Source organism: Porites lutea, chromosome 14 (genome assembly GCF_958299795.1).
Source record: "Porites lutea chromosome 14, jaPorLute2.1, whole genome shotgun sequence".
Lineage (NCBI taxonomy): Eukaryota > Metazoa > Cnidaria > Anthozoa > Scleractinia > Poritidae > Porites > Porites lutea.
In genome coordinates this window covers 8,333,681-8,344,666 of record NC_133214.1, presented here as the reverse complement: position 1 = coordinate 8,344,666, position 10,986 = coordinate 8,333,681, and positions in this window count along the sequence as shown.

The window sequence follows — 10,986 nt, the reverse complement described above, 5'->3', positions numbered from 1 at the left end:
ACTCACCCCCGTCTCTTTAACACTGGAGAAAACCTAGGGAAAAGGATTCATTGACCATGTAATGGATAATTTTTACTAGTAATTAGATTTTATCCGTTCACGGCTTCCTTTGTTGAGTCAATTGTTCCTTGACTAGACTCAACAAGGAAAAAGAAAAGTTGCTTTTGGCAGTGCTATCTTTAATCCATTCGTTTACTTGTACCTAATAAAATACTTCTTTGACTTATACAAAAAAAGTGCCACAATGTTCAAAATCGCAAACAAATAATGGTTATGTCGACTATGTCTTTAAACGGGATCCGGAAGGCTGAAAAGTATTAAGATACATACGTTCGGCATTGTCGTAATGGTTGAAAAAATCGATCTTTTTATTATGATAAATGTACGTGATAAATTTCGTTTATAGCGTTCCCTGCTAGATTTTGTTAATGGTTACGAAAATGTCGTTAAATCGCTGGTGGAAACCAAGCCTAAACGTCTTAATTAATCTAAAATAGAAGCACCATGATTCAAAAATAAGAAAAGGTTTATTAAAACTATTTAATAAATATACAATTTGAAATGACACAAAATATAATTACAACTTATAATGAATCTCATTTGAGTGCACACAGTGTACGCATCAAACAGATTCCTTGCAGTAGTCGCAATAGGCCCAGATGGGCTCCTGGCCCCGACGAATCAGCCCTAGTACCACCTGGTAAACACAAGAAAAAGAAAATTAGAATTTTTTTCAAAATGGACCGAGTAATATTAAAAGATTATTGTATTTCAGAAGCCTATAATCCAGAGCATGCGCATAACTACCCTTCCTTAGCCTATGCAACGGCGTTTGCACAAATCTTTTCCCGCAAAAATAGAAGCTGTAGCATGATGTATATAAAAATTAATAGCAGAAATCATCAAAAAATCAAAGATTATTTTCTGGTCTCCATTTATTACTTTTCTGTTTTTGAAAACATTTTTTGATAGTCAAATTTAAGAAAAAAATGAAATATCAGTTCATATGTAACGTGAAATTAAAGTGAGTAAATCGCTCCGGGTTATTGGCTTCTGGTATTTCTAAAAAGTATACGCTGTTAATGGAGTGGAGTGAAGGAGTATGGGATAGTGAAAAAAGGAATACAAATTGCTTGCGAAAAAATGGCGATAAAACATGAAACTGTTCATGTAAATATCGGTGACGATTGTAATGGGCATGACGATGACGTTGATGGTTATGATTATGAGAATGACCAAAATGTTAAGAATAACGATGATGATGATGATGATTAAGAAGATAACTATTATCACGATAATGATGATGATGATGATGATGATGATGATGATAAGGTGATAATGATTTCAAAACTTTCTAAAAGTAAACCAGCCAGTCAGCTGTTGAGCAGCTTGATGTCATGATATAGGAAGGTTTAGGTTGATAAGCATAATGAATGGGAGGAGTCGCTGTGTAGAAAGAAACTTTTTGTTAAAAAATACTGTTACACTCGAGGCTTATATTTCGCATGCTGCAAGCAAAAAACAAGGAGGTGTGCTAAGTAAAGGGTGAAAACGAATGTTTTAACCTATTGAGAACGGTTATAATTAAACCAAATAAAAACAGAACAAGTCCCACTACAACATTTAAGATCAAATAATACTTTATCCCGGTATACTTAAGCCAATACTTTGTTGCAGTTGAGGTAGTCAGATACGTGGAAAGCTAGTTGCTATCAGGAAAACCTACATCAATCTCAAGTTGGCTCGAATCCTAGCGGCTGTTTACTTTGAGGCACCAAGATCCTGCGTTTATCTTGGTTTACATGCAAACATTCCAGTGAGAGACACGTCACAAGACCGCGTCACTGATTATGGCGCCATAACGTTTTATGATATTCTGACAAGAATTCCTTTTCAACTCAAAGAACCAGAGCATCCGTAACATACAATACCTCAGTTTTTTTTAAATATTTAACGTTCATAGTGCACAATAGAATTAAATATAATGCGTACCTGTTAGAACAATTTCTTTGAAATCTTTCGGATGTTCCAAACGACGGGCGGAATTCCTGTGCGTCAGGGTTTAAAGTATTTCGGCTTTTAGCTTGATCGGCAATGCTGAAATGTAAAAAACAAAACGAGCGAGGGTAACCAACGCGTTTTAGTCTCCCAGAGAGCTTTGCCATACAAAAGAGAAACAAGGTCCAGACACACAACAAAATTTTAGATCAACCAGAACCAAATTAAACGGATCGGGTTTCTTTTTTATTATTGTACTAATTTTTCATAATTTCAATGTTCACAAGCGCGTGCAAAAATAAAAGAGGGCCTAAAACTGAGCCCTGTGAGATTCCTCTGTCTGGGCTTACGGAGCTGGAAAGCTTACCCAAGACTGAATGAGATACGTAAGCCAGTACATGGTTGAAGTTGAGCTAGTGAGATTCGCGGTAAGCTAAATGTTATCAGGAAAACCTAGAATGATCTATGAGTTGGCTCGATTCCTAGCGGATGCTTACTTGGAGGAAGAAAGATCCTGGGAGAAGGAGTAGCGTTTATTTTGGTTTACATGCAAACCTTCCAGTGAGGAGATCACGTCACTGATTATGGCTTCATAACGTTCTATGAATTTCTGACAAGAATTCGTTCTCAACTCAAAGAACCAGAACACTCATAACACACAATACCTCAGTTTTTTCTTATAACTAATAAACGTTCATAGTGCGCAATAGAGTAAAATATAATGCGTACCTGTTGGAATCATTTCTTTGAAATCTTTCAGATGTTCCAAACGAGGGACGGAATTCCTGCGCGTCAGGGTTTAAAGTATGTTGGCTTTGAGCTTGAAAGGCAATGCTGAAATTTAGAAAACACAACAAGAAAGGGTAATCAACTAGTTTTAGTCTACCAAGAGTTCTGTTACAAAAGAAAAGCACGGCCCAGACACACAACAAAATTTTAGATCAAAGAGCATCAAATTTAACGGATCGGGATTCTATTATATTCTTGTACTAGTTCTTCGTAATCAAAATGGTCACCGGCTCGTGTAAAAAAAGAAGAGGGTATAAAATTGAGCCCGGTGGGACTCCTCTGTCTGAGCTTGCGAGGTTGGAAAGCAGATCAAAGACTGGATGTGATACTTAAGCTAATACTTTGTTGAAGTTGAGGTAGTGAGGTTCGCGGGAAGCAAAGTGCTATCAGGAAAACCTAGAATGATCTTCGAGTTGGCTCAAATCCTAGCGGCTGTTTACATGGCGGCAGAAAGATCCTAAGAGAAGGAACAGCGTTTATTTTGGTTTATATGGAAACATTCCAGAGAGAGAGGCCATGTCAAAAGACCACGTCACTGATTATGGCGTCACAACGTTCTATGAATATTTCTGACAAGAATTCCTTCTCAACTCAAGAACCAGATCACCCATTACATACAATACCTTAGTTTTTTAAAATATTTAACGTTCACAGTGCGAAATAGAATAAAATATAATGTGTACCTGTTTGAACCATTTCTTTGAAAGCTTTCAGATGCTTCAAGCGAAGGGCGGAATTCCCTTGCATCAGGGTTTAAAATATGTTGGCTTTTAGCCCGATCGGCAAGGCTGAAATGAAAAACAAAACAACAACAACAAGAGAGAGTAACCAACGCGTTTTAGTCTACCAAGAGCGTTATTACAACGGCAAAACAAGGACCAGCCACACAACAAAATTTTGGATCAAAGGGCATCAAATTAAAGGATCGGGATTCTATTATATTCCTGTACTAGTTCTTCGTGATTAAAATAGTACAGGCGCGTGCAAAAAGAGAAGAGGGCATAAAATTGAGCCCTGTGGGACTCCTCTTCCTAGGCATGAGAGACTTGCAAGCACACCAAAGACTGAATGTGATATTTGAGCCAATACTTTGTTGCATTTGAGGTAGTAAGATTCGCAGGAAGGTAATTGCTATCCGGAAAACCTACAATGATCTTAGAATTGGCTCGAATCCTAGCGGCTGTTTACTTGGGGGCAGAAAGATCCTAAGAGAAGGAACGGCGTTTATTTTGGTTTACATGCAAACATTCCAGTAAGAGGCCACGTCAAAAGACCACGTCACTGATTATGGCGTCACAACGTTCTATGAATTTCTAACAAGAACTCAAAGAACCAGAACACCAATTACATACAATACCTCAGTTTTTCTTTAAATATTTAAGGTTCATAATGCGCAATAGAAAAAATATAATGCGTACCTGTTGGAACCATGTGTTTGAAAGCTTTCAGATGCTTCAAGCGACGGGCGGAATTCCCTTGCGTGAGGGTTTAAAGTATGTTGGCTTGTAACCTGATCGGCAATGCTAAAATGAAAAAAAAACAGAACAAGCGAGGGTAACCGAGAGCGCTGTTACAACAGAAAAACAAGGACCAGACACACGACAAAATTTTAGATCAAAGGGCATCAAATTAAACGGGTCGGGTTTCTATTATATTCTTGTATTTAAGTTCTTCATGATTTAAAGGGCCACAGGCGCTTGCTAAAAGAGAAGGCGGCCTAAAAATTGACCCATGTGGGGCTTCTCTGTCTGGACTTGCGAAACTCGAAAGCACACTAATGACAGAATGTGATACTTAAGCCTATGCTTTGTTGCAGTTGAGCTAGCGAGATTCGCGCAAAGGTAATTGCTATCAGGAAAACCTACAATGATCTTCGAGATGGCTCGAATCCTAGCGGCTGTTTACGTGGAGGCAAAAAGATCTTAGGAGAAGGAACAGCGTCTAATTTGGTTTCCATGCAAATATTCCCGTGAGAGACCCCACATCACTGATTATGGCGTTATAACGATATATGAATTTCTGACTAGAATTCCTTCTCAGCATAAAGATACAGAACACCTATAACATATAATACCTTATTTTTTTCTTACAAATAATTAAAGTTCTTAGTGCGCAATAGAGTAAATATAATGCGTACCTCTTGGAACCATTTGTTTCAAGTCTTTCAGATGCGCCGAACGACGGCCGGAATTCGTTTGCTTTAGGATTTAAAGTATGTTGGCTTTGAGCTTGATCGGCAATGCTGAAATGTAAAAAAGTACAACGAGCTAAGGTAATTGACACGTTATAGTCTACCAAGAGCTCTGTTACAAAAGCAAAACAAGGCTTAGACACACAACAAAATTTTAGATCAAAGGGCAATAAATTAAACGGGTCGGGTTTCTATTATATTCTTGGACTAGTTTTTCATAATTTAAATGGCCACCGGCGCGTGCTAAAAGAGAAGTGGGCTTAAAATTGAGCCATGTGGGGCTTTTCTGTCCGCACTTCCGAGGCTCGAAAGCACACCAAAGACTGAATGTGATACTTAAGCCTATGCTTTGTTGCAGTTGAGCTGGTGAGATTCGCGCAAAGGTAATTGCTATCAGGAAAACCTACAATGATCTACGAGTTGGCTCGAATCCTAGCGTCTGTTTACTTGGAGGCAAAAAGATCTTAGAAGAAGGAACAGCGTTTATTTTAGTTTACATGCAAATATTCCAGCGAGAGATCACGTCACTGATTATGGCATCATAACGATATATGAATTTCTGACAAGAAATCCTTCTCAACACAAAGATACAGAACACCTATAACATATAATACCTCATTTTTTTCTTACAATTAATTAAAGTCCATAGTGCGCAACAGCGTGAAATGTAATGCGTACCTGTCGGAACCATTTGTTTGAAGTCTTTGAGATGGGCCGAACGATGGACGGAATTCGTTTGCTTTAGGATTTAAAGTGTGTTGGCTTTGCGCGTGATCGGCAATGCTGCAATGTCAAAAAATACGACAAGCTAGCCTTAGGGTAATTAACACGTTATAGTCTACCAAGAGCTCTGTTACAAAAACAAAACAGGGCCCAGACACAGAACGAAATTGAAGATCAAACAGCATCAAATAAAACGGATCGGGTTTCTATTATATTCTTGCACTAGTTTTTCATAATTTAAATGGTCACAAGCGCGTGAAAAAGAGAAGAGGGCCAAAAATAGAGCCATGCGGGACTTCTCTATCAAGGCTCCCGAGGCTGGAAAGCACACCAGAGACTGAATAGATTTGTCTTCGTTCAGATAAGTAGGACCTTAGTAATTTTTGACCAAATTTTTCTCAAAGGACAAAGACATCCGTACCATGCAAGGCCTCATTTAGTTTGGGCTCGATTTCCGCCGGTATCTCGGTCCTCCTCGAGAAGAAACGGCTGGACGCGTGAGTGGCTAACGTGTCTGTGACGTAAACTCAAAATTTAATTTATGCGTTGTTACGAAGCTTTGGAAATGAGAAATGTCATTAAATACCGAACTCATGATGTGTTTTGCCTCGTCGCCGCTTTGATACTTGCCATAGTAAAAATCAGCAGAAACACGTACAAATTGTATTTACATTGATCTTGCATTACCGATGGGCTTGACAGTCGTCTCTCTAAATTCACGTCAGCTGTCAACAATCATAGTTCCGGTTGGTTGAATTTCAAAAACATTCCTATCATTGCCAGCTTCTCCAAGCTAATGTAAATGTAAATAGGTTTTTAAGCTTAAAGCGCTCTAAAACACAATCACGCACGACATCAAACAACACTTTTGCACCCGCTGTTTGAAATCTGCTCCAGGAAAAAGAAATTTACGCTGCCTGCTCGATTAGAGCAGATAACCATCTGATTGATGGTAATTGACAATAACAAATTCGTGCGTCCAGCCGTCTGTTCAGTTGAGGAGCGCGGGCTCATTTCCCTAACAGGGGCTGGTAATCGAGTCCATGCCTCGTTTAGTTCTCAAGAATGATAATCGCCCTTTATGTGTCCACCTACCTTAATGCATACCCAAGCTCAAGTCTGTTACAATCATTTGTTTTAAATCCATCCAATGCTCGTAAAGAAGGTATAAACTCTTCGGCTTGAGTGTTTAAAAAATGTTGGCATCCAGCTCGTTCGACAGTGCTGAAATATAAAAAAGTCAACAGGGACGATAATCAACACGTTTTAGTTTGTCTAGAATCCTGTCACGGGCAAGAAAAGGCAAGACACACAAGAACATTTTAGATCAAGTAATGTCAACTTAAACGGATCGCCTGTCCCTTTCATTCTTCATGATTTAAATGGTCACAGGCACGTGTAAAAAGAGAAGAGGACCTAAAATTGAGCCATGTGGGACTCTTCTGTCTATGCTTGCATGCCTGGAAAGTACACCAGAGACTGAACAGACTTATCTACGTTTGGATTATTAGGACTCTGAACCATTTTGTTGGAGTTGAGCTAGTGTAACACTTGGCAAGCTTTGCTATCAGGATAACTTTTAGAATTGAGTTAAGGTACAGTGCTTTTCAGTGAGATACGAGTTGGGGCTGATTACATGGAAGTAGAACGATCCTTGAAGGCGGAACTGTTTTTTGTTGGGTTTACATGCAAACATATTAGTGCGAAGCTGGCGAACGCGTTTCATTCCCCAGGCGCATATTCATCCTAGGAGCACGTCGGTAGGCTAATATGATATCATAATTCCCTGACAAAATTCGTCCTCAACGCAAAGAGCTTCGGTAATTTCTCAAAAATTGTTAACGTTCAAGTTCAATGCCCGCAATACAAGTGAATTATAACGTTTAGCCGCTGGAACCATTTGTTTCAAATCCTTTAGATGCTCGAAAGGAAGGAATAAATTCCTCGGCTTCAGCGTTTAAAAAATGTGGGCAGTCAGCTTGTGCAGAAATGCTGAAATCTAAAAAAGAAACGTCGACGGTAATCAACACGTTTTAGTTCGCTAAGAGGCATTTTTTGTCTAAAGGCATTTCGCTTCAAAGTCCAAATTAAAAGGATCGGGTTTTTATTAGTTGTGCAACTACAGGTATATACCCAAGCTGCAGTTTGCTGAAATCTCAAGCAAGTGAGGGATTTAAAACAGAAGGTAACATGTTTCTAATCCACCAGTAGCACGAAATAACGCCGTGGAGATAAATTTCTCAGTTTCTTGGCATTTAAAACATGTTTGTATTCAGTGTTTGCAATGATACTGAAAACAATATCAAAGGGTTAAAAAGCCAATTTTCAACGATTCAAAACGATAACCAACACGCTCCAGTTTGTCACAACAAGATTTTAGTACACTTAATACTAAAGATTATCAACCACAGTAGTATATGTACCCAAGCTCCTGTCTACTGAAATCTCAAGCAACTGACGAATTTCAAACAAAAGTTCCGTTTTAAATCCACCAGTTGCTTGAAATGACACCGTGGGCACCGTGGGTTTTAGCAGTTTTAAAACATGTTTGTATTTAACGTTTGCTGGCATTTAAGAAAAAGACACGAAGCAACGATAACAAACACGTTTCAGGTTGTCCCAACAAGATTCTAGTACAATAAATTGTAACGAGTATCAACTACAGTAATATATACCCAAGTTCAAGTCTGCTGAAATCTCAAGCAACTGGCGAATCAGTCGAGACATAATCTCTAAAGAAGTTCTGTTTCAAATCCACCAGTTGCTTGAGATGACCCCGCGGGAATAAATTCCTTGGCTTTAGCTTTTTTTAAAACATGTTTCTATGAAACGTTTGCTGTGATGCTGAAATAAAAAAGAAAGACAACATGCAACGATAACCAACACGTTCCAGTTGGTCGCAACACGATTTTAGTACACCAAATACTCTTACTCGAGTCGTTGGGTGTTCCTTGATTTCGTGGGCAGTCTGTGCATATTTCTTAGTGCGAGAAATCGGGAAAAGAGGTTGTCGGTTTATAACCAATTGTGCACGTCAGGTAATTACCCAATACCATCGTGCCCTGCGTGTTTCGGTGGGTTTGCGTTGTGACTTTCGCTTCGAAAACTACAAGGCGAGCTAAACTTTTCTTTCTTAAATATTTCGTATTACTTTTTTCGTATCAAATAAAATCTCTTTCTTTTCTAAATATTCCGTACATCAAAGCCTGGTCAAGAAACTATTGACTATTTTTAGTTTATTCTTATCCGGGGGAAGCGGGTATTGACGGTAATTTTTGGTAGTTCTCCAAATCCTGTCCCTAATTCAGACTAAAAAAATGTTATATTCCACACCCATTTTCAAACTTGGTATACGTAGAAATTAAGTTATCATTTTTAGACTAGAGTTCAAACAAAAAGATTTCTTAAAATCCATTTCGAATTTGCATATTACCCTTTGTTTCTGATTCATTCGAAATTGAAACGATAAATACGTTCATACTCTTCCATAGTTTCCTCGAAACCATATCCGATTCCAGACAAAATGAGCAAAATCTATTCCCGTTTTGAGACCGAAACGGCGCAAAAACCCTACCTTTTGGGGCGGCACATACCTACATGGCTTATATAAGGGAGTCCCCCCGGGTTTCTCAAGGCCGATTTAGACGGCAAGATTTTTGCTTACGACTTTCGCGCGCAACTAGCACGCGACTTCACGACAGATCGTGTCGTATAAATTAGACCCACGACACTCGTACGGCACATTGTGGATGTCGTAGGTATAAATTGCACGCGTTGTGGATGGTTGAAAGTCACGACGTATGCAAGTCGCGCACGATAGTCGTAAGCAAAAATTGTAGCGTCTAAATCGTCCTTTACACAACCCAGCTAAGTGTAAGGGTAATTCCCTAAGGCGACACACAATAATCTTTGATTACTACTAGTATCAAATTTAACAGATTCGGTTTTCGATTTTATTCTTGTATTGTGTCTAGGTAAATACCGTCAAGGATGAAGAGATCGTTCACTTTCCCTTCTCATTCTGTTGAAGGAAAGTCTTACCCAGTTTGTTCGAAATCTGTGTTGCACAAAGTCTTGTTTCCAATAAAATGATCTTTAAAATCCGAGCATTCAGCTGCATAATCAACCTGACGAAAAAAAAAAAACACATACATATTGAAACAAAGTATTCGTTCCAATGATTTTCAAACATGACCTGACATGAACTGGAGCATGTTTAGTTGTATTTATTTTTTCGGACTTCAAGCCACAATAAGGAACATTTGTTGAGACACTTCTATGAAATGGCCCCTTTTTGCATAGTGGACATACCTATCCTCTCCCCCCCTGTGTACCCGCTCCCCCAAAATAAATGTTGCATTTTAGACCCTCAAGTCTTTCTTTTACTTCAAACAACATGGATTCGGGGGTAGGGGGATTTACGGCGTTTAAATAGAATGAAATAATGAATGAATGAAATTGCTGATAAAAGCACCCGTTTTAGACACATGGCAATTGCAAGTGTGTCAACTACTTTTGCCACAAGTGATCTCGTTGCCATCAAATGATCTCTTAATCATAAACTGACAAGTTGCAATTCAGGAGTGAGTTGATGAGTCACAGTCTTTATTCTTAAAGGAAATTGAACGATCTCACTTACACTTTTTAATTCCAACGAACTTTCGTTTAAGATGATGTTGTCTGTTTTTACTTCTGCAGCTTGAACTTCATCATCATAGATTGTGGAGTCATCCTTACCATTCTCCATCTGATTTGAACCATCGCTGAAAAACGCACAATCCTTTTTTGCTGGAACTGACTCGTGAGTGATTTTTGCGAAATGACTCAACTCGAGAGGAATGTCGGCGGTTGCCGATTCACTTTGTGAATCAAAAGCAAGTTCGGGTGCGTGCAATCCACTAACAATTCTGGATTTCACTTCTGCTGGGCTGAATTCATGTTCAACGTCAGAGAAAACTTCTTCTGTTTCGAAAGTTTCAGTTCCTTCGGTCACACTCTGAAACTTCTCTGCTCTCTCGGGTTTAAGGGCACTTACGTCTTCCCATTCTAAAGTGAACTCATGAACTACACTGCTTGGCTTGTCAACTTCAGCGGGGATATCATTCAAGGTTTCATTGACGCATTCAAACACCACTGTATTGTCAGACTCGAGTTCGATCACATCATTTGATTCCGACAGGACGGCCTGGATTGTTTCTGCTGCGGAAGCAATGTCCTCCGCCTTAGTGATGCTTTCCAGTTCACTAACACTGCTGGTTCTTACATCTGCCGTCAAATCTTGAGCT